This window comes from Scomber scombrus, chromosome 14 (assembly GCF_963691925.1).
Source record: "Scomber scombrus chromosome 14, fScoSco1.1, whole genome shotgun sequence".
Lineage (NCBI taxonomy): Eukaryota > Metazoa > Chordata > Actinopteri > Scombriformes > Scombridae > Scomber > Scomber scombrus.
Window position 1 is genome coordinate 23,934,513 of NC_084983.1, and position 20,968 is coordinate 23,955,480.

Sequence of the window (20,968 nt, forward strand, 5' to 3'; positions counted from 1 at the left end):
AGGTGATCAATAAACATGTAGATGTGCTAAAACAACAACAGCCAATGAGAAGTTGCAGGCTGTGAAAGAGATCTATGTTCCTATAGAGATGCTTTATGTGAGGTTTCTGGTCCTGGTTCTTGCCTCACAGATTTACTGACAGCACATGAATCAAACCAAATGGCCCTGCCACATGCATTGGGCCATGCATACCACTTGACACACGCACCTCTTTAAAGATTTTACATCATTATTTTGAATCAGGTGTCACATTGACAGAGACATATTCTACACCCTATGTGGGAGACCGAATTTAAATAGCTGCTCAGCATTTCAATGATCAGACAGGGACCTAATGTATTCACGACGTTCATAACTGACACCCAGTATATGGCTGAATGTGTAGCGCATTATAATTAAGAAGCAATAACAAGGTAACACACCACCGACCACATAACACCCAGTGTGTGCTTGTAGCACCTGTACACAGCCTCCTCTAATACCCTGCAATGTGAAACGCGGCAGTACCGCAATATCAACCAAATCCCCCTAAAATAAGAGCATTTGCGTCCTCCTCAATCATTAAGCTATGATGTCAGCCAGGTCATAAAGTATGTAAGCAATAGCCTGCGCTATTGTGCATGCAAAACACAGTGCTCGGATTCACGATCCATTTTTGAAAGCAATAATCGATGTGTCCATGAGAGGACCATTACTTACTTATAAAAAAACACTAAACCACTATTTTGTTAAATGACTACGGAATTATGCCTCAGACATACAGCCCATATAGACAATACCCATGCTACTTGCTTGTGATGTTCAAGGTGCACTGCGAGCGAATGGGAGCCGGAGGACACACAATGCTCTGTCAAAACGAAATAAAAATAAAAATAAATCCTTTGGTTGACAAGGATTTGATAAATCGGGGATGATGCAGATTAACGAATGGAGGAGAAAATCCCGCACAAGCACACTTTCTAAGTTATTCAGAGGAAAATGTCACCCTCTCCTCCGCCACATATGAATATATTTAGGTCGGATAGAAATGCAACGGGCATCCCTGCAAGGCTGGTCTAAATACATGCATGGCGATCCAATTCGTGCGTGGCGGAGTAATTAAGCAAATGTGCGTTGATGCTGTTTTATTCGTAGCGCTGTCCGTGGTGCTGAAACCAGGCTGCCTCCCGTTAAAAACATCAAACGGCTCTTGTTTGCCACCACATACCCGTTAAACGGTCTTAAATTCGACGGCAAACTCTCCCTTCTCGCCAAGGAAACTCGTCTTCTATCCTAGCGGCGTCCAGCCACACAAACCATCCCTTTCTAAATCCGAGTGTTACTCCCTTCTTCTCTTCTTCAGCCTGATAAAAAGGCGAGAAAAATGGAGAAAACCACTTACAGCAGATGGGTCGTGGGTATATTCGGTATCCGCTGCCTATATCCTCAAACTTTTGTGAATATCTTTTCTAGCCGGACTGAATGAGAAAAATCCTCTGTGATCTCAGATCTGACGAATTTTAGCTTGAGGCTGGAGAAGCGGCTGCTGACGATATGCGCAGGTCTCTCTCACTGTTCATTGGTGGTGCTGTAGTGAGTTGAACTCTCTGTCAGCTACAAAAAAAAAAAAAAAAAAGAAAGAAAAAATGTTGTACTAAACTAACACATCTGGTCTCTTTGCCGAGATCTCTATCGAAAATAAATAATTTAGTTAATCAATCGTGCCTGTAAATGAAGTGCATGGAAGACAGAATGCGTCCAAGCGCAGACCATTTAATTTTAGAATAGGCTGTACCAACCTATTATAAAGACTAGCCCGCCCATTTTATATGCAGCACAATTTAACTTCCACTGCTGTCGCCCTAATCTCTTTTCAGTGGCTGCTAAATAAAAATCCTCTTACATTTTCAACTGGGAACCCTTGTTTTTTCCCCCACCGCGCTTTCCCTGTCTTTCTCCCAGACTCCTACGTGATGATTTCCAAGGAGATAAAATTGACATTTATCAAAAGACCGTCTCGCAACCAAGACATCTTGGGCATCTTAGGGACACGAGTAGCAATCATAAGATCCACTGTAAGTACTTACGATGGGCCAAAAAAGAAGAATTAAACACGACTGGATTACACGGCTCGGATACGCGCGCACACAGGCAGGGAACACCTCCAAAATGTTTAAGAAAATCGTGTTCCTTCACCAGCTTGCAAGGATGAAACAAGCCTCTATCTGCAATAAAATCCTACTCGAATCACTCACCGTCTCCTAAAAGCCCACGTTTCGCATCGAGACAACAGCACTGTGTCTCTGTTTACAGCCAAATATTCTGCTGCTACAGCCGTGCCACTCCAGACTGAGCACAGAACGGCGAGGAGCGCTGAGCTGCGTGCATCTGCAAGGGAGGAAAAAAATGGGTTGATGATACCCAGCGTATATTTTTGTAGTCATCTGCGTATTTCAAGTTAAACTACAAATCAGAGGACATTTTCATCACTAAGGACTACAGCGGGAGACATGAGCGGGAAAACAAGGACATTCTTATGGGCAGTTTATTCACATCAGTGTAATTATTGGTCGCATAAGCCACCTATAAACCCCCAGCTGTTGATTCTGCAGTGCTTTTGACAGGGAGACAACTCATTTTTCGCCTTCAGTTTTGACTGGGGGTTTATTTTCATCACAGCAGGCAGAGTGAGCTGGCAGTGTAGTCACGTCAGTCTGGTCTGCAGTGCAACGTTTCCTCTGTGACTGTGTGTGTTTGTGTGCTTGTGCGTACGTGCGCTCGGGTGCGCGTGTGTCTGTTGCCTCCTCACGCGTGGTTAAAGTAGTGCATGTGCGTGATTAGTTATGAGGGACGTCACGGGTTTATATGCCTCTGTATGCTCTGTCTCTCATCTATTCATTCATTGTCAATCATTGTCAAACCATAAAAATACAGTCACATTAAAATAATGACGAAAAATAACAAGGCGATTAACCAAATATTTGGCAGGGAGTTCCAACCCCCCTTTCCCCCTTCTTCATAACCTGATGCTGCAGTTCCACGCGCATATTTTTAATAATATAGTAATAAATAAGCCCCCACCTCCTTCCGTAAAATTAATGCTATTGTAATGCAAGTGGTGTAACATTTCAAGCTGCTTCTCTTTTTTTCAAAGCAAGACACCACCACTGCATGTGACTCGATTTGCGGGCATGCATATCCAACACGTGCCCGCGTGCGTGTCATGTTGACGCGCGAGTCCGAGACTGATAGTGGAGAGGGAAAAGTGCGACTGTCGTTTCTTCCCCCTCCTCACGTTTTTGAATAACCTTCCGTTCTGACAATATGAGATTTTTCTCGCAGGCAACAATCGACAGCTTCTCCTAAACACTGCAAGTGATCTATTAAACCAATTTCCAGTGACGCCGCTCAAACAAATAACAGCAAGCAAAGGCGACTTGCCCACTCACAGCTCTCTTTGGGCAGGTGATGAGAACGGATAGTGAAGTGTGTGTGCGCGCGCGTGTGTGAGTGCAGGGCTAAACGGAGAGAGATGGATGACGGTAATTTAGGTGAGAGATGTGCAGGTTATGGGGAAATAATCACTCGCTGTGAACAGTGCTTTTGAATTTTAAGAGAAGAGATATTTTACGAACTACGCCCCTCTTCCTTCCCTGTTTGCGCATCCATCATGGTGCTGTATGTGGGGATAATTTATTTTGTTTCACACAGTCTTAAAGTACAAACTGTGGTAAATTGACAATCACACGCAGTGCGTTGCAGTCAGTCTTCTATCATTTACATCGGCTAAAAAAGAACTCAAGCCAGTTAAGACCACGTGGACCGTTTTCAAACTAAGTGTGGGAAAGTGTGTTTGTCTTTCTCTGTGTCAGTTGTGGAAAATGACTATTACATTTACTCAAATAAATGTACTCAGTTATTGTTGAGGTACTTGTACTTCTACTCCTCCACTACATTTATTTGACAGCTTTAGTTTTTTCAGATTAAAATTTGACATAATAGATAATATAATAAGCTTTTAAAATACAACACGTTGTTCAATATTGAATCAGTCAACCTTTTTTGGCTTTTGAGGTCTTACAAAAAACGGTGTGTAGCCAGGGTCACATTTCAGATGTCTGAGTTTTTGAAAGCTCCACCAAATAGTGATTTGTGTATCAAAACTCAGCTTTTCCTTCTTTCCTCACCCATTAAACTTGTCATGACCTTTCAGATTTATCTGATAACCCCTTGGAGGGGCCCTACCTTTAGGTACACTAGCTAACTGTGTATATAAGTCATTCAAACTAGCTCCACCTCCAGCAGCTACAACAGTGACATGCTGCTTACACAGTGATGCTTCAGTATGATTAATCAAATGATGTCATATTAATATATAAGTCAGAAGAATGAATGTAGAACTTCTGCTTTTATACTTCAGGGAGTTTTTGCTGCTGATAACTTATACACTTTTTTTAAGTAGGATTTTTCATGCAGGACTTTTACATGTAAAGGTCCTGCATGAAACATCGCTTTATGACGCTCTATTCTCATGGACTTTTCACATTGTTGAATTGGTACTTTTACTTAAGTGAATTCTTTTTTCACATGTAATATATGTGCACATATATGTTTTAGTATTGAGTGTGTTCCCACAATTAATCCTGAACATATGAGTGTTTTTAGTATTTGTTTGTCAATTTGACCATTTAAAGTTAATTTATCATCATGGTTTATCGCTGTATTTTCATCTGTGTCTGTGTAAGTGAACAACTATTTGCTGTTTGGGATGTCTTGTTGAGTATTTCTCTAGTGTTTAAAGCACCTTAAGGCATGAATATTATTTCTCAGGAGAGCCTGAAAGGTTTTGCTTACCTCTTTTTAGTATACTGTCTTTTAATGAATGTGACAAAATCCTCAACACCACCACGTTCTTTTCCAGCACTGGTCCACAAGCACACAGACAGCAGCAGATGAAACCTCTATGTCAGTTTATTTGTTGGCAGTAAAGAGTTTTTTTTAGATCAAACCAGGACAGGTGAAAGAGAGCTTTTTTAGCCTTTTTGGAGTGCACTCTTCACAAGGGAGGCATGTCTTTATTCAGTACATGATGTCACACAACTGGAGATTCCTGAGGCTCTTTGACGCTCTATTCTCTTGGACTTTTCTAGCCAGCGGCATGTTTTAGCTCTGGTTAGGTCAGGGCTGTTCCGCGGTGAAGAGGTCACTCCAGAACACTCTCTGTCCAGTGGGTAACAGCAGGCAGGGTTCCCCTCTGGCTGCCTCCAACTCAGGCTGTAATAGGAGAGAGAGCGGGATTAACCCAAGTGCAGTACTTCAGTTCAATTACTGCAGTAAAGCTTGATTTGCGCTTGCCTTTTTTTGCCCCTTTGGACTTGTGCATTTCACAGTGCTAGAGGGTTGAAACTTGGACTTAGTGCCTGCTGCTGAACAGTGTCTTGTTTCCCTCCTGCCCAGCTCGTGGTATCTGTTCAATTTTTATCCCTCATCTATCCAATCTGGATAGGGCAGGCTAATTGAGGCTAATTTTGTACAAGTATATTCAACAAGTGTTTAACCGTAACTGTCAGCCGTGTAGTGACCATCAATCAGTCATCCAGAGGTATAAATCAGGATTTTGTAGAAAACAAAAGAGTGCTTTCCCTCTGTGAGATGCTCTTTGCAATCAGCCATAAGCTGGCATCTCCTCTGACTCACTGTTTCAGACACACACACACACACACACACACACACACACACACACACACACACACACACACACACACATACACATACACATACACACACACACACACACACCTCTCATTTAGGCAGACGTGTACACGTCACATGCACACACACACACACACGCACACACACATTATTTCGCTTTCTGAGGCAATAACGTACTGTATGTTTACACAAATACAGACATGCATGCTATAACTGCTATGGAATAAGCTAAATATGGCATCATAGCTAACAATGGCTTAGTGGTTTGATCAGTTGTGTATTAAATTAAGACTATATTAAAATGAGGATCAGTATGTTTCTTGTTTGAGCACAATTAAAACACCTGGATTGGCAGTCACTGCATACTTAAAATCCAGGTTTACTTTTCAAGACAGTTTTCATAAAGATGATGATAATTAAAAATCACTGAAATACAGTTTAGCATAATTTAGACAAACTGGTTTATTTATTTATTTTTTTTTTTATGTTGCCAACATGCATAATTTATGAATCACTTGATTGTTCCACACATGTTGTGTTGTATTACAACAAAATAAGTTACAAACCTGTATTCAAAAGTTTTGTGGTGGGAATTGCAGATTGTACGATTTTAAATCCAGAATGAAAAGTCACTGCACTAGTGATCTATGCTTAAGAAACAATCTTTAGAATTTTTGTCTCTTGGTGTGCTGTGAACATCATTAAAATGATGCATTTCATCTCATCTTTCACAAGAGATTGTGGTGTATGTTCCTGTTTAAGTCACGGTCCATGGGAACTCTGTAAGACAGTGATTCTCCGTAAGATAACGTATCTAACTCAACTGTTGCACTTGTTAAACCTGCTACTGTTACACTCACAACTGTCAGTAAACAATGGCAGGTAGGAATGATTCCCCATGGCCAATGGGACACAAAAAAGCAACTTAAATATCACACATAAACATTAGTAGTTATAGTCTTTAAAATACTTAGACTACTAAAAACATTGTAATAATTACATGAATAATATCATATCTGAAAGTGGTTATTCTGTCTTTTCTTTATCATATGGGACATGATTCCTGTAGCATGCGGTAAGTAGACCAGCAAGCAGCAGACTGCCATCATCCCATGCACTGCATATGCATATATTGTATCTACCCATCAATAAATACATACTGTGCATACTGCATTATACGTTATTTGTATTATACTAGTATCATAATTATACATTGCATTACATTTATTTTTTTATTTTTTCCTGTATTGTGTTACTTGTTACTTTTACTACTTTACATACCTCTACAAATTGCCCCTCGGGAACAAATACAGTGTTTTGGATTGAATTGAACTGAATAAAATAACATTTAATTCTGCAAGAGTCCAATATAATACCCCAACTAAAAATATATAATTTTGAATTCATTTTTCACATTATGTTATACAATTTAATTACACAACATAAATGAGTGAGGTAAAGGTGAGTAAGTTAGAGTAAACCAAGCTGAAGAACATATACAGTATACACACTAACTAGATACAGACATATGCATGCATAAAGGTTGTGCGCAATTATCCATTTACATCCCACATATGTTCACTGTGGTAAAAGCTTATGAATTGGCTTCAAGCATACACACACCCACATCCATCTACAAACATATGCACAACACAATGCAAGACAAAAATCCAAGTCTAAAGTGAGAGATAGTCTGCAAATCTCTACAGGCAACTGCATTCACTTGATCTTTTCACACTCAGTTATTCATGATTGCCAATGAAACACCATAATTTCTATACACCATGTGAATGAATATCAAAAGGGGTACACAGCTCAGCTTCATGTTTAGATTACATATATGTGGTAACTTGAAATAAAGGATACATATATCTCTCTGCTGCACCACCCAGTACAGATACTATTGATTTTCCGCATTCTGAGACACTCAATACACTACTTTGTCAAACTTCTCTGAATGTTAACTGCGTGGGTGTGTTGTGCACACATGCATAAACTGTGCAGGTATGTTTGTAAATTCTCCTTACTTCTTAGTATTTTCTTACAGTCATACCTTTAGTGGTTTCATAAACTGTATATAACTTAATTTTACAAATTGTACGTAATATATATATATATATATATATATATATATATATTTTTTTTTTTTTTTTTTTTTTTTTTTTTTTTTTTTTTTTGAACAAACTGACTCACTTTTCATATTACCAAATGGTGTTTGGCAACAGCTTTGTGGAAGCCTAAGGGGATCCCAGAAGGTAGATGATATTAAGAAAATCATTTTTTTTGATCACATTTTTAACAGTTTTGACGTGAGACAATTCAGCGTCTTCTTATCTTAACAGTTTATCTTAACAGTTTTTCCTGCATGGTTAAAGGTAACACAACTTCTTCGTGTTATACAATCAATAGTTTTCCGCTCACAGTTAGTAAATTCTACTACAGTGTCCTGTATTGCCAGTAATATGTACAGTTATTGATCATCTCAGTGGGAACCATAATTCACTTAATTAGCTCCCATGCTGTTGGACATACAGTACACACAGCACACTAAAATACAGCTCCAGACCCATGTAATTCGAAAATAAAATCAAGTACTAAAATATCTCTTTGTTCAATTTGGATTCCTTCATGTGTTGTGCCTGCATTTGATCAGCTTCCAACTAAATTGTCTTCCTGTGCACAAAGGAATTATATCTCTCTTGTGCATATCATTATGTTGGGGGTTTTCCTGCTCATTTCAATGCAGCTTTTAGAGCCAGCCTCTAGTGGACAGTACAGAAAGTGCTTCAGTGGACACATTCAATATTGCTTCAGCTCTCAGCTGTGGTGGTTTCTGTTTAATGATGCTGTTTAGACATGTAGGTGTCACTCAAATAGAACAACTATTTGAATTCCACATCATTTCTACATTTCTTAATGCCTCTTCCTGCTTGGTTTCTCTTCTTGGTTTGTCTCCATTTTGTCTTTTTATTCTCTTCTTCTCTCAAAAACACAGATGTCTGCTAATGAATGCATGCTTAACATATACACACAGACTGCACTATGGATGCAAGCAAGTAGGGCCACAGAGCAGAGGCAGATCACACAGCAGCAGCAACGCTTTCATTCGTCAGTTTACATAACACTGATTATAACCCTGAGATTTAGCCAACCAACGCGCAACAGTTTGGCCTGGGCATTAAAATCTCACTGACCATCTGTTCCACTGCTTAGTTGCTTTCCTTCAAATACTTTCCTTGGATACTGATTCTACCTAGTGAAACTGTATAACTGTCACTCATGCCTCAGAAAGCAAAATCATTTCAAATCGATTTGTCTTTTAGCCAAGAAGGTTGTCCTGTCTTCAACTTAGCATTGATTTTGAGTTATTCTACTCAAAGTGTCTCCATACAATTCCAAGATGAAACAACTCTATATTCAATAAAAAGAAAAGAAATTTGTATTCCAGGCTATAATTTTGACAGTGAATGACACCTACGGGTCATATTTTTATATAAACGGACAATTCACTCTTTTTAATCAGTATCAACATTGATCTACTGGCCAGATATAAAATATATTAGGAACTGTACTTGTAGAGTAGGTGCTGAGGAGACCAACAGAGCTTGCAATATAATAGTAACTTATGTTAATAGGCTCGCAGCCTTCAGTTACCAGGTTTGTGTTCACAAGCCAGATAGCCGGTGTATCACAGATTGAAAATGAGTGCTTTGATTTAATCCGGTAAAATGTCCCAACCTTGAGTAAGAAATAACAAGTGGAGGACATTAAAGGTGCAGCCTTGCAGACTACTCACAGATTGACATATTGATTGTTTGATGTCTTAATAATGAATGAGGATTGGAAAGGAGTCTGATCTTAGAAATGAACCTTTAATTGTTAACACAGATTTTTGGATGCATCACAAGAATATGTTCAGTGCTTCAGCTACCACCCTGTGTGCTGTGCTTCTCTGAGAATGCACAGTAACTGATCTGTGGTTATGTCAATGGTTGTTTGTGTTATGAAGATCAACTGAATGTTATAATTGAGGAGTCCTCCACATCTGTACTTATGACTCAACCCTCCCCTGCCATGGACCTCCCTCCCATACTGTCCTCCATCTCCAATATTTCCTCTGAGTGCAGTTTACAAGTTAGAGTACTGACATTAATGGATCATAAACTCACTTTCCTCTCCAGATGCAATGGAGAAATTGCAGTGTAGCACCATTAACTATAGCAATTATATGGAATGACAGTTCCTCTCAAACATCCCACTGATCCTAAAATAAAGAGCATGATAGATAGATAGATAGTGTGTGTGTGAGAGAGAGAGAGAGAGAGAGAGAGAGAGAGAGAGAGAGAGAGAGAGAGAGAGAGAGAGAGAGAGAGAGAGAGAGAGAGAGAGAGAGAGAGAGAGAGAGAGAGAGAGAGAGAGAGAGAGAGAGAGAGAGAGAGAGAGAGAGATGATTGTTAGCACAAGGTAATGAAACACTGAAAAGGTGACATTATCAACATGTGGGCTGAGAGATTCAGTGAGACTGTTGCTGCCTCTATTTCTGGAGGTGTAGGAGTATTTGCGTGTGTGTGGGTGTGCAACGCACATTTATGTGTCTGAGTGATTGAGAGAGAAACAGAGACCAACGGTGTAAGGGTGTGCATGCATAAGTGTGTGATAAAGACAGTGAAAAAAGAAGTGACAGAATTAAAAAACAGAGATAGAGTGAGGAGATGAAGGGGGGAAAAATATTTTTTCATACATTTCCTACCTCATTAGAGCCCACCATTCAGTCATTCAGCAAAACTGTGAATTTCTATAAAGGTGCTATTCTGGATTGCAGCCACAGAAAGTTGTTCTTCAATTCCCACCATGCAGCCAAGTCTGAGAATATTTATTTTTTTGGCTCGTATCATTATAATCAGTTTCTTTGGGGTTTTTCCGATTTCTTCAGCATGATTTTGAAAATGGGGCTTATTTTCTCAAAACATTACACACAATTCACACAAGTAGCACAACACTTCATTCAAAACTATACAATAATTTATAAAAACCCAATTTTCTCACCATATAGCACACACATGGTTCATACGCATGGTTCTGTTTCTGAACCAGTTAGACCTTGCTGTGCTCTATCTAAAACACATTTAACATTTCTTCTTTTCTAGTGCTACAGTATAGTATACAGTATAATATATTGACGAAACACAACACAGAAGGCCAGTACTGCACACTGTGTCTCCACATTGGAAAACAGTCATTATATCCACTCATGTCCAAAGGCTGTATTATTCACTGAAAATAAGAACAGAACATATTCTTAATAGAATATATTATTTAAATACAAAGTAGAAATGGAGGCAAAATAGAAAGCATGAATAATAATAAAAATACAAAAACCCTTAGCATAATCTCTTCACCTAGGTGGATATGGCCATAGCATTTTGTCTGCATCACAGGCTCTCAAAAGACAGAGAGGGAAGAATGTTCTTAAGTGGTGAATCCATCCTTGCACAGACCCTGCATTAATTTGGTTGCAGGCCTCCTCCATGGCTTGAATGGGGGTAATCCTGATATAGGGCTGATGTAAGTAAGTGAGACTATGGTGGGAGGTATTGGAGTGAAAATTGTGGATGCTGATGAGACCAGTTTTGGACACAAGCAGATAAGTGGAAAGAGCTGCTGTTGAAATGGCTCTCAAGAGGACTGGTCGTCAATAATCTGTTTGAATTGAGGAATAAAGTCTACTCTTTTGTGGAACTGAAGTTCCAGATTAAGCTTGCTTACCTCGCTGACATCTTTTTACTGCTGAATCAGTTGAACCTCACACTCAAAGGATGGAATAGCATATTTTTTGTTGCTGATGAAGTCGAAGCTTTGAAATGAAAACTGGGACTGTGGTCCAAGAGGGGAGAGGATGGACATATTTCCATTCTTGAGTGAAACACTGGAGAACTCCCCACACATGAACATTACTGATGTAGGTACCCAGCACATCTTACATCTGAGAGAGAAACTTGCTGAATGCTTCCCCAAGTATCCTAGAGAAGAACAATCTGTGGATTTTGGACCCATATTCTGTGGACCCTACAAATGCCCTGCCCACACATTTTGATTCTCAGTTTCTGGAAGTTTCAGCAGAAAGCAGCTTGAAGTTGCAGTGGGCCAAAGTAGATTTGGGCTCTTTCTGAATTGCTATGTCAAATGAGTAACCCTCCCTATAGCATCGAGTGCTGTGAAGTTCTTTCTCCCATTACAAGTACAAACCTGTGTATTTTGATTTTCAATTTACAAGTCCTAACTTGGTTTAATACATAGAATCATATAATTATATTATGAAAATCCTTCAATGGAAATATTACATTTCTTGGAATGTGATATGCCTTTATGTTTATCACAACTATGGAGAATAACTACTGGTATTGCCACACCAAAGATGAAGACTGCTGCTGCACCTGTTCTTTATGTTTAACTCTCCTGCCATGAATTCTAAAATATAAATATAAAATAATTCTAAAAATCTTTATTCTTTTAATTGACACAATAACTAACTATTCTTCATTTTGTTCATTCTAACATATATTTTAATTATTATTAATTGATTCACATTGATCCTATTTATGCATGTTTAAGTGGTTTTCTATCCACTTGTTCTGAGTCACTTCCTGGTTTTAATTATTTCCTTTTTTGCTGTGACAGTAATTTAATCATTAGGTCTTGTTGTGTTAATAGACCAGACTCCACTTTTAAATAATAATAAATACATTTTAACTGAGAAAGCCCTTTTCTATGGATTTATTTTGGCTTCTGGCACACCCATTAAGTTTAAAGAAAGTGTTTTATTTTTACTGTATTACAGTAATTTAATTTGAGGGCTCCTACCCATATAACAGGGAGCAGTGTTTTTTATAGTTCATTGATAGGCTTACAATACATTATTGGATTCAATTATTAGAGTAGACTAGATTAAGCAAATTTAATTGGGATTTTGTTTTCTTTTTTACAGGGCCCTGGCCTGTTAGAAGTATGAATAGGTGGGCCCTGAATAGAAAAACAAATATCTTAATGTTAACTCATGGCTTACAACATGGTCAACCAATGTTGCTTGAGTCTCATCCCATATGTTTGGTCTTTATCTTTCTTTTCATGTCCTCCTCCAGGTCTACATCTACCCCTTCCTCTCCCTAACTCTTCCTGTTACTGCAGTGCTTACACCTGATTGGTGAATTGACAATTAAGTACCTGTACACCTGACTGCTGTGTAGCATTTTGAAGGGCAGTGTCATGAAATGGCAAATAAATGACATCATGTTAGCTTTCTGTGTTTAATTTAGAGAAGTGTGTTTAGTGGTTTGCTTCAGTGTGAGGCTGAGAATGTGCTTATAGTTATGAGCTCGACTGAGGTGTTGCTGCTTGAGTACCAGGTTTCATTAAATGTGTGTTATTTTTCTTAATGTGTAAACAATTGTAAAAACAAAAAATTAAAAAAAACTGTAAGGCCTGAAACCTTTTTGTTTGCATATCTCAAAATGTCAAATGGTAAGATGGTCTGCTGTATATAATCATGTATCAAATGAAGAAAGTGTACACTGCATCAACATCAGTTTCTACAATTAATTTATCTTCTTTCTGAAGATCATGATTCTGTGCTGAATTGCTTTGAAACAAGCTCAGATTCCCTCCCCCATTGACTCCCTTGTTAAAGTGTGTGGAATCAGTGATGACGCTTTTGCAGTTGTGCATTGCGGTATGCTTTGAAGCCTCTCTTGTTGTTAGGTCTCTGTAGGAAAAGGAAAATTCGATTATATGGGTAACTCATGATAGACAGATTTTACATTACTGATATGTTTAAATATATACTCTGTGTAAAATCTAATCAAATGTACCTATAAAACTGTTCAAACATATATTAAAGCAACTTTAGCAATGGAGAATGTATAATAGTTATTGCCAAGGTAACATTGATAGGAATAACCTGCACATAACTTAATGATTGTTTTTGTGTCTCATGTAACAACCTTTTTACGTGTTGTGATAGTGTGTGTTGCAGTTATGGTTGCTTAAATCAACAGGTTGACCAGTTTAAATTGAATAGAAACATTCAGTAACTAATTATGCTATTAATCTTAGTCAGGAAAGAATGTTGGAAAATTATAAACAATTTATCCCAGCAACAGTATGACCAGATGTCTGTCCATGCTTATTCAGTGTAAGCTTTTTTTTGAAAGTCTAAACGTGACTAAAATAAATTAGTTTTTCTGCTTGTTTGTTTTGTCTGAATGCTTAAACACTAATAGGAATTCTTGAGGCATTATCTTTGAAACCATTAACACTCGTGGCCAATGCATTAACTGAATGCACAATGTGCATTCAGTTTGTGCATTGTGCAATGCAATTTATGAACACACTTCTAGCAAAACTGTAAACACTGGTCTCTACATTGATACACAATTTTGCAAATTGCCTTGCCACATTGACACTTTTAGATTATGAATTCACTTACAAATCAATTGGTTTGGACAACAATAGAGAGGCCAGTATTAGACAGAGATAAAAATCTATAATGCAAAAAAAATAAGAGTTTCCCCTTATTTGAATTGATAGTGTGTAATATTCAGAATACACATCCATACTTTACACATTTGATTAGCTGTGTGTACGTGTAGTTACTGCATGTATGACAAAACATTATTGCAAACTGCTATGCCTTATACACAGAAAACAAAAAGCCATACTTGTTTTTCATATATAGCTACTATAAGTGTGTAGTTGGTGCTTCATGTGCTTATTCAAATGATGGCTTGTTTACTGTTGATACAATCTTTAAAATAGTATGAAGCATTTTGCAAGAATTGTTTGCTTTTGAAAGAGATGTATAATGTTTTGATTATTTGGTGTGAGGTTTATGTGGTTACTGTATAGAGTTTTGCAAAAGATAGTGCCTAAGCCATCAGAAAAAAAAAACTGTTCTGTTCTACAAGTTACATTAACAGTTTCTATACATATTCACAGAAACAATTTTTGCTCTTAACACTTAACACATACTAATTTTCACACTATCTTAGCTGAATCCACTCCCCCAAACAGGAAATCATTTCTTATTGGCTTGCTACTCACATACAGTACCTGTTGTGTTGGTTACAATGTTTGGCCAAGCTACTGTTGACGTCCTACTGCTAGTAGCTGAACCCAAGTTTCTGTAGTGGTGGGCCACATTGAAGTGTACAAGCCAATGTTTGTTATTTGCTGTACACTAGCACACACAGCTGGAATGCTCATCAAAAATGTATCCATGCACTCAATTATTTTATTTTGCTTATTATTACACTGTGAAGTTACAGAGTGTATAGTTACAGTGACATTGCCATTGAAATCAAAATGAATTAAGTCATTGAATTAGATGCAAAAATCAATTACACTGTGTGCTCAACATTTTACTACATTACAGGCATGTTATTAGATTACCATTTTTTATTGGATTTTTGTATTACACTGCCCACACTAATCACATCAGCAGCAATTACATCAGTTTCCAAAGCATTTTGTATTATTGTCTAAATCAGTGGTTCTAAGACTGGGCCTGAAAAGTTTCTGAAAAACAAGTTAATACAGAGTTATACAGTTAAAGGTGCAGTGTGTAGAATTTAGTGGCATCTGGCTGAAAGGACTCTGCAGAAAACGAATATGATATTCATTAGTATGTTTTAACTAATGTATAGGCACTTGAAAATAATAATCGTTTTGATTTTGTTGATATTCACATCCAATCCAACAAACACAGACCTGCAAGTATGTGCAGCTATCCCTGTTAGGGCATTGCATTGACTTTGCATTGCCTAACCCAAACCTTACCCCTAAACTTAACCAAAACCAATTCATGCCTTACCCTAACTATAACCTTACCTCAGTTAACATATTACCATGATCCTTAACCAGGCCTTCAGAAATGATCTTTTGCCTTGTCAGTGTTTATACTGGAAAAGGTCACAATGAGACAATGCACACACACACACACCCACCCACCCACCCACACACACACCCACACACACACACACACACACACACACACACACACACACACACACACACACACACACACACACACACACACACACACACAGTCATGTATGGAATAACAGCAAAACAAGTGTCTGCTTGTGTGTCTGCCTCTCAGCTTGTCACTGTCAAATATAGCTGCTGGCTTTTAGCAGCCCTACTTGCATGTAATTAAAATGAGGGTAAGCTGTCTCATGTGGAAAGAGAAACAATTCATACACAACAGAACAATTTTCTGCACATGGGTAATACAAAACAAAAGAACATAATCATTAGACTGATGTGCACCAAACTGATGTACTACAAGAAGAGATTAATTGTTGTCCTTCAAAATGTCCTTTCACCGCTGTTTCTGTCCATGGCGTTGCCTTCATCCTAGCACCTGTAGGCTCTGAGTCTATGGTTCCCCAGGATGAAAGTTATTATTGTTGCACACGCTTCCTGCTGTGCTAAGCTTGGTGTCTACTTGTGGGGGAATGATGAGGTCTAGACCTCAATTATGAAGGCTGTACTTATTTCACATTCCCACAATAATTAATTCCATGTAAACTGACTGGGTGAAAACCTAAGTTCAGGATGTCTACTGGAGGGTCGACAACCTTGCAGGGACTCCATTAGAGCATGAAAGAAGCCATTGACAAAATAGCTACAGTGAAAAATTGTGATTTAAGGATAAGTCCAATCATGAACTAACCAAAACCCAAATCAATGGTGTTAATATAACGCCTCAGAGCACTATACCAGACCCTGTGGATCCATAACAAAATAGGCAGTGATTAATGGGAAATGAAAGTCAGACTTTTGCTTTTGGCTGACTTACTTAGCTTCTATAGACAAAATCTTCTGTAATTGTCATGGAGAGCTACCCTTATCCATGACCTCCAGCCCTGTGCCTTTTTTGAAGAGCAAGAGAAAGAGGGCAAATGTGAGGTAGCAGTGAGGTACTCGTCATCTTTAATTGTGGAGAGATCAGTAGCATAAATGTGTTACATAAAGAATAAGTACACATTTTTTGAGATGGTCATACAATCACTATTGTGTATAAATAATAGCCTTTGCTTCCTAATTTGAGTTTATGAGAAAGTCAGATTCACCCTACTCTTTACCCAGTGGCAGACATTTAGAATCATAATATAGAAAAAGCTCACCAATGCAATTGAATTGAGACTGTTAAATAAACCCTAACAAACTCCCCATTGCTCCTATAAATTGTGTCCTGATTGCAGGCACATAGTTTTTGCGTTGACAAACATTGCTACCATAATAGTCTTGTAAACAAGATCATTTTTCCAGCCGTTTTGTAAAAAGGATACAAGGAAACAAGTTGTGCTGCTGTGACATAAAAAGGCACATACATACTGTATATCAACACAAAAAGCTACATGCCTCTCCTGTTCATTATTCACCTCTACAATAACACCTGGTAACACAATCACACACACATACCCACTCAAGTGCACAATGGCCCTCTAGCTTTGTGCTATAGGCAATATCATCCATGCTTCACCAGTCACATCCAAGGTCAAGGGCTTAATGAAGATTGATGTTGGTGTGATGTGGGCCTAAATTGACAGCACTGACTGTGCAGTGTTTTGTGTGTGTTTGTGCGTGTGTAAACATGCATGAGGAAAAACCTGGAAAATGAGAATGAGAGGTAAATGTTTGTTTTACTACATCACAAATGTAAATAAAATTCAGATCAGATGTCATAGATCTGTAAACAGTGCTTACATGCTATGTGTTTAGACTGTTAGTTTGTCCCAAAATGTTTTGCAACCCCCACAAGCCTCTACTCAGCCTCTATAGCTAGTTGACCATGATTGATGAAAGGCAATAGACCACATTGGTGAGGGAGAGGTGACCACTGGAGCTTACAGAGGTAATAAGGTGTGATGGTGGTTGAGATGGCTGCAGTGGATGTATTAGTGCCACAAATAGTAGAATGTAGGTTCACATTCTCTTAAGCATCAATCCCATTTTGGATAAAGTACTATGGCTGAAAAGACCTTACAGCATATGGTAGGTTGAGAATCAGTTTTGTGTTTTTTTATATATTCAAAAAGCTTGTCACACTTTGATGCTGTGGATGAAAAGAAGTGAGTCTGCAGATTCTCAATGCAGATGAATCATAGGTCTTGGTCTTCAGCATAAGGATATACTGTATGTATACATTTATGTATATTCTCAAAATATATGGCAGGATGCTACCAATTAAATTGTTATTCATCAACCTATGTAAATCATATTTGAGTGTTTAAGTGTATCTGTGTCATTGTACAGTACTTGCGGGCTACACTCTTAACTATGTAGTCATGCTGGCAGTTTATGTATGCCAAATACACTATGACAATATTTTTAATGACCCGGTGAGCGGTATAATATATGAATATAATGATATGATATAACTTGATTATTGCAGCAAACACTCACCATGGTAATGGATAAAATGATTGCATGAAAGCACACTGACATTCAAAGGAGGAGATATGTGAGCATATATGTGTGCATTCATCCTTGCAGACATTCCTGTGAGGATCAAATGTTACATTTGCAGTGACATCAGGTTCAAGATTAGGGTTAGGAAATGAGGTTCAATTAATTCTGTGTTTTTGATTGCAAGTAAATTTATGGTTAGGGACAATGTTAATTCTAGGTTTGGGTGTAAAACAGTAATACATGACTCACAGTGAAAGAAGAACTAATGTGTGTCTGTGTGCATGTGGGCGGATGTGTTGAGCTTTGCAGTACTTGTGGCGGGATAATTAAGTTGATTTGCAATGAAATATAACATACAACTGTTCTGGGTCCCGTTTTCTGATACTCATTTAATTTAGAAGTGAATAATTATTCTATAAAAGTGTCTGCAATCAAATTCATGAACACTTACAGAAATGATCTTCAATTCCTACATTAATTTCCAAACTCTGTGGGACTTCATACAGGTGTTGTCACCCTGCGGTCAGACCAGCATACCTATGTAAGACCTCAATCAGTTGGCGGAAATTCTCTAACAGAAACAGCAATCAAGACAAATGGAAGCAGAGAACAAAGAGGCCAGATTAGCATTGTATTGGAGGCCAACAGATACAGTTTATTTTATAGATTTAAAGGTGGACAAATAAAGATAAGATGAAAGTGTGGTATGACAAAGATATGAGATATATATATATTCTGTAAAAAAAAAAAAACTGTGAGTGTGGCAAATCCTCTTTCCTCAACCTAAATCTGAAAGTCCTCATGCCACCACCACCAGAACAGTCCTCAAGTGCATCTGTCTCCTGCAGACCCCCTACTCCATCCAGTCCATTGATCACCATCTAATACACAACCACTACCACCATATCCTTCACCTCATCGTCAAGCCACTTTGTCAGCCACACAGAGAAGGTTTGCAAACACCTGCGAGTGTAGCCAAATCCTGAAAGAAGTGATAGGCCTCAGGAAGGTTACTATGCAGGCCTTCCAGCAGACACACTTATTTCAAGTAGAGCTGCCAAGATTTAAAGTAACAGTGTATTATGGATTTTATATGCTACTGTATAAGGAAAAAATATTTTTCCAGCTTGATGTATTGTATTTTGCAACTGAAAATGGAAACACTGACCCTTCTACAAAGGCAAGTTGACCTTGCTGAACGGCACTATACACAGCCTGCTATTTCAGCACCTATTCTGCTGTCAGATGAGCATTATAAAGCAGTCATTACATCAAAATGTGTGCCGCAGTGTTTAAATTCTCCCATCATTTATTTCATGTGGTAATCTTTCTTTATTTCCAAGATCAGCTGAAGATGCTGGGCAATCAGTGCAGTTCCCTGAGGTTAACTTTATGTGCCTAATGGGCCTATGCATTTTCTATCAAAATACCTACCTCTTAATCTTAAAATCATAACCAGAATGTTCAGACACACGCACTGCAAATATCAACAGAACCCCTTATAAAGATGGGTGTTTCTTCACCACCTGTTAAAGCAAATCATTGTTAAGTCAAATTGGAAATCATAGAAAAAATACCCTAACCCTTATTCCTCAGAGCTTGGTTCATTATCTTGAAATGTATTTATTTATTTATTTTCTGATAAGAGTAGCCTAAAATCTTTTAAGTGCTACATCTATGCCTGCATGTAAACCTGAAGTGAAGTGAATGCAGCATTTCATTGCACAGACACTTTTTGTATTGTAAACAACTCATATGAAAAAAAGTTGATATTAATCAGAATTATGTGACAAAACATGTGCATGTTCATGCTCTTGCTGGCTGGCGCAGAACAATTAGGAGTGACACAATGAAAAAATAATTGAACTTTTTTTGACACTACCAAGAGGTCACAGCTATATTTGCTACAGAGATTAGTGTTTATAATAGTAGACAAAACTATGGTCTAATTTCATAGTTTTTCAATGTTTTGTTTATGATATTCTTTGAACGTATCTTTTGATCCAGATTTTCATTTCTATAATGTATGTTCTATAATAACATTCTATAATGTGTTTAACCTTACAAATATGCAAAAGTCATAACTGTGGCTGTACTCATATTGTACTAATTTTTTTAAATACATAAAAGTGGCTGATCTATATGATTCATTGGGTGCATGATGTTGTTTGCTCAGCTCTGCAAGAACAATTTACATTCGAAGAACATTTGGGCCTGTGAAGAAAATGTGTCTTCCCTTTTAAGAGGGTGATTGACTCACCATATATCACATTGGCCCCGAAGACAACAAGATAATCTGCCTTTTGTCCCCTGTGTCCTGTGTGCTTCCTGCACCTGTGGCATTTCTCAAGCTATGATATGGAATTGTCATATTAATGCTTCTTCTGACCTCTAGGGCCAAGGCATCAATCTCTGAAGAGGGAATAGATTTGTTTTGGACACCTGGAGCCATTCACTCTGCTAAGATGACCTGTCCACTTTATGATGATGCCATTTATGTAAAAAGAGGTGGTAAATTCCAGGACTTGGGGGATAGTTTAGCTTCCCCATTGATAGCCAATGCTTCTCTGAGATAGTTTTGTTGGAGTATTTCATTGCTACTGTATGGTTATGTTTATTCTAATTTATTCTGGTCTCTTACTATATTTTGCTCTTTATACCTTTCTTAAACAAATGCAGGTTTTAAGGCAGAGGATAATGACCAAAAATCACGTCATGGGTCTTTTTTCTACTTCCCACCACTCTGACATTGCTGTAACAAGGTAGGGATTGACCCTTTTATCTCTTTCCTAAAGGACCTCGCTGG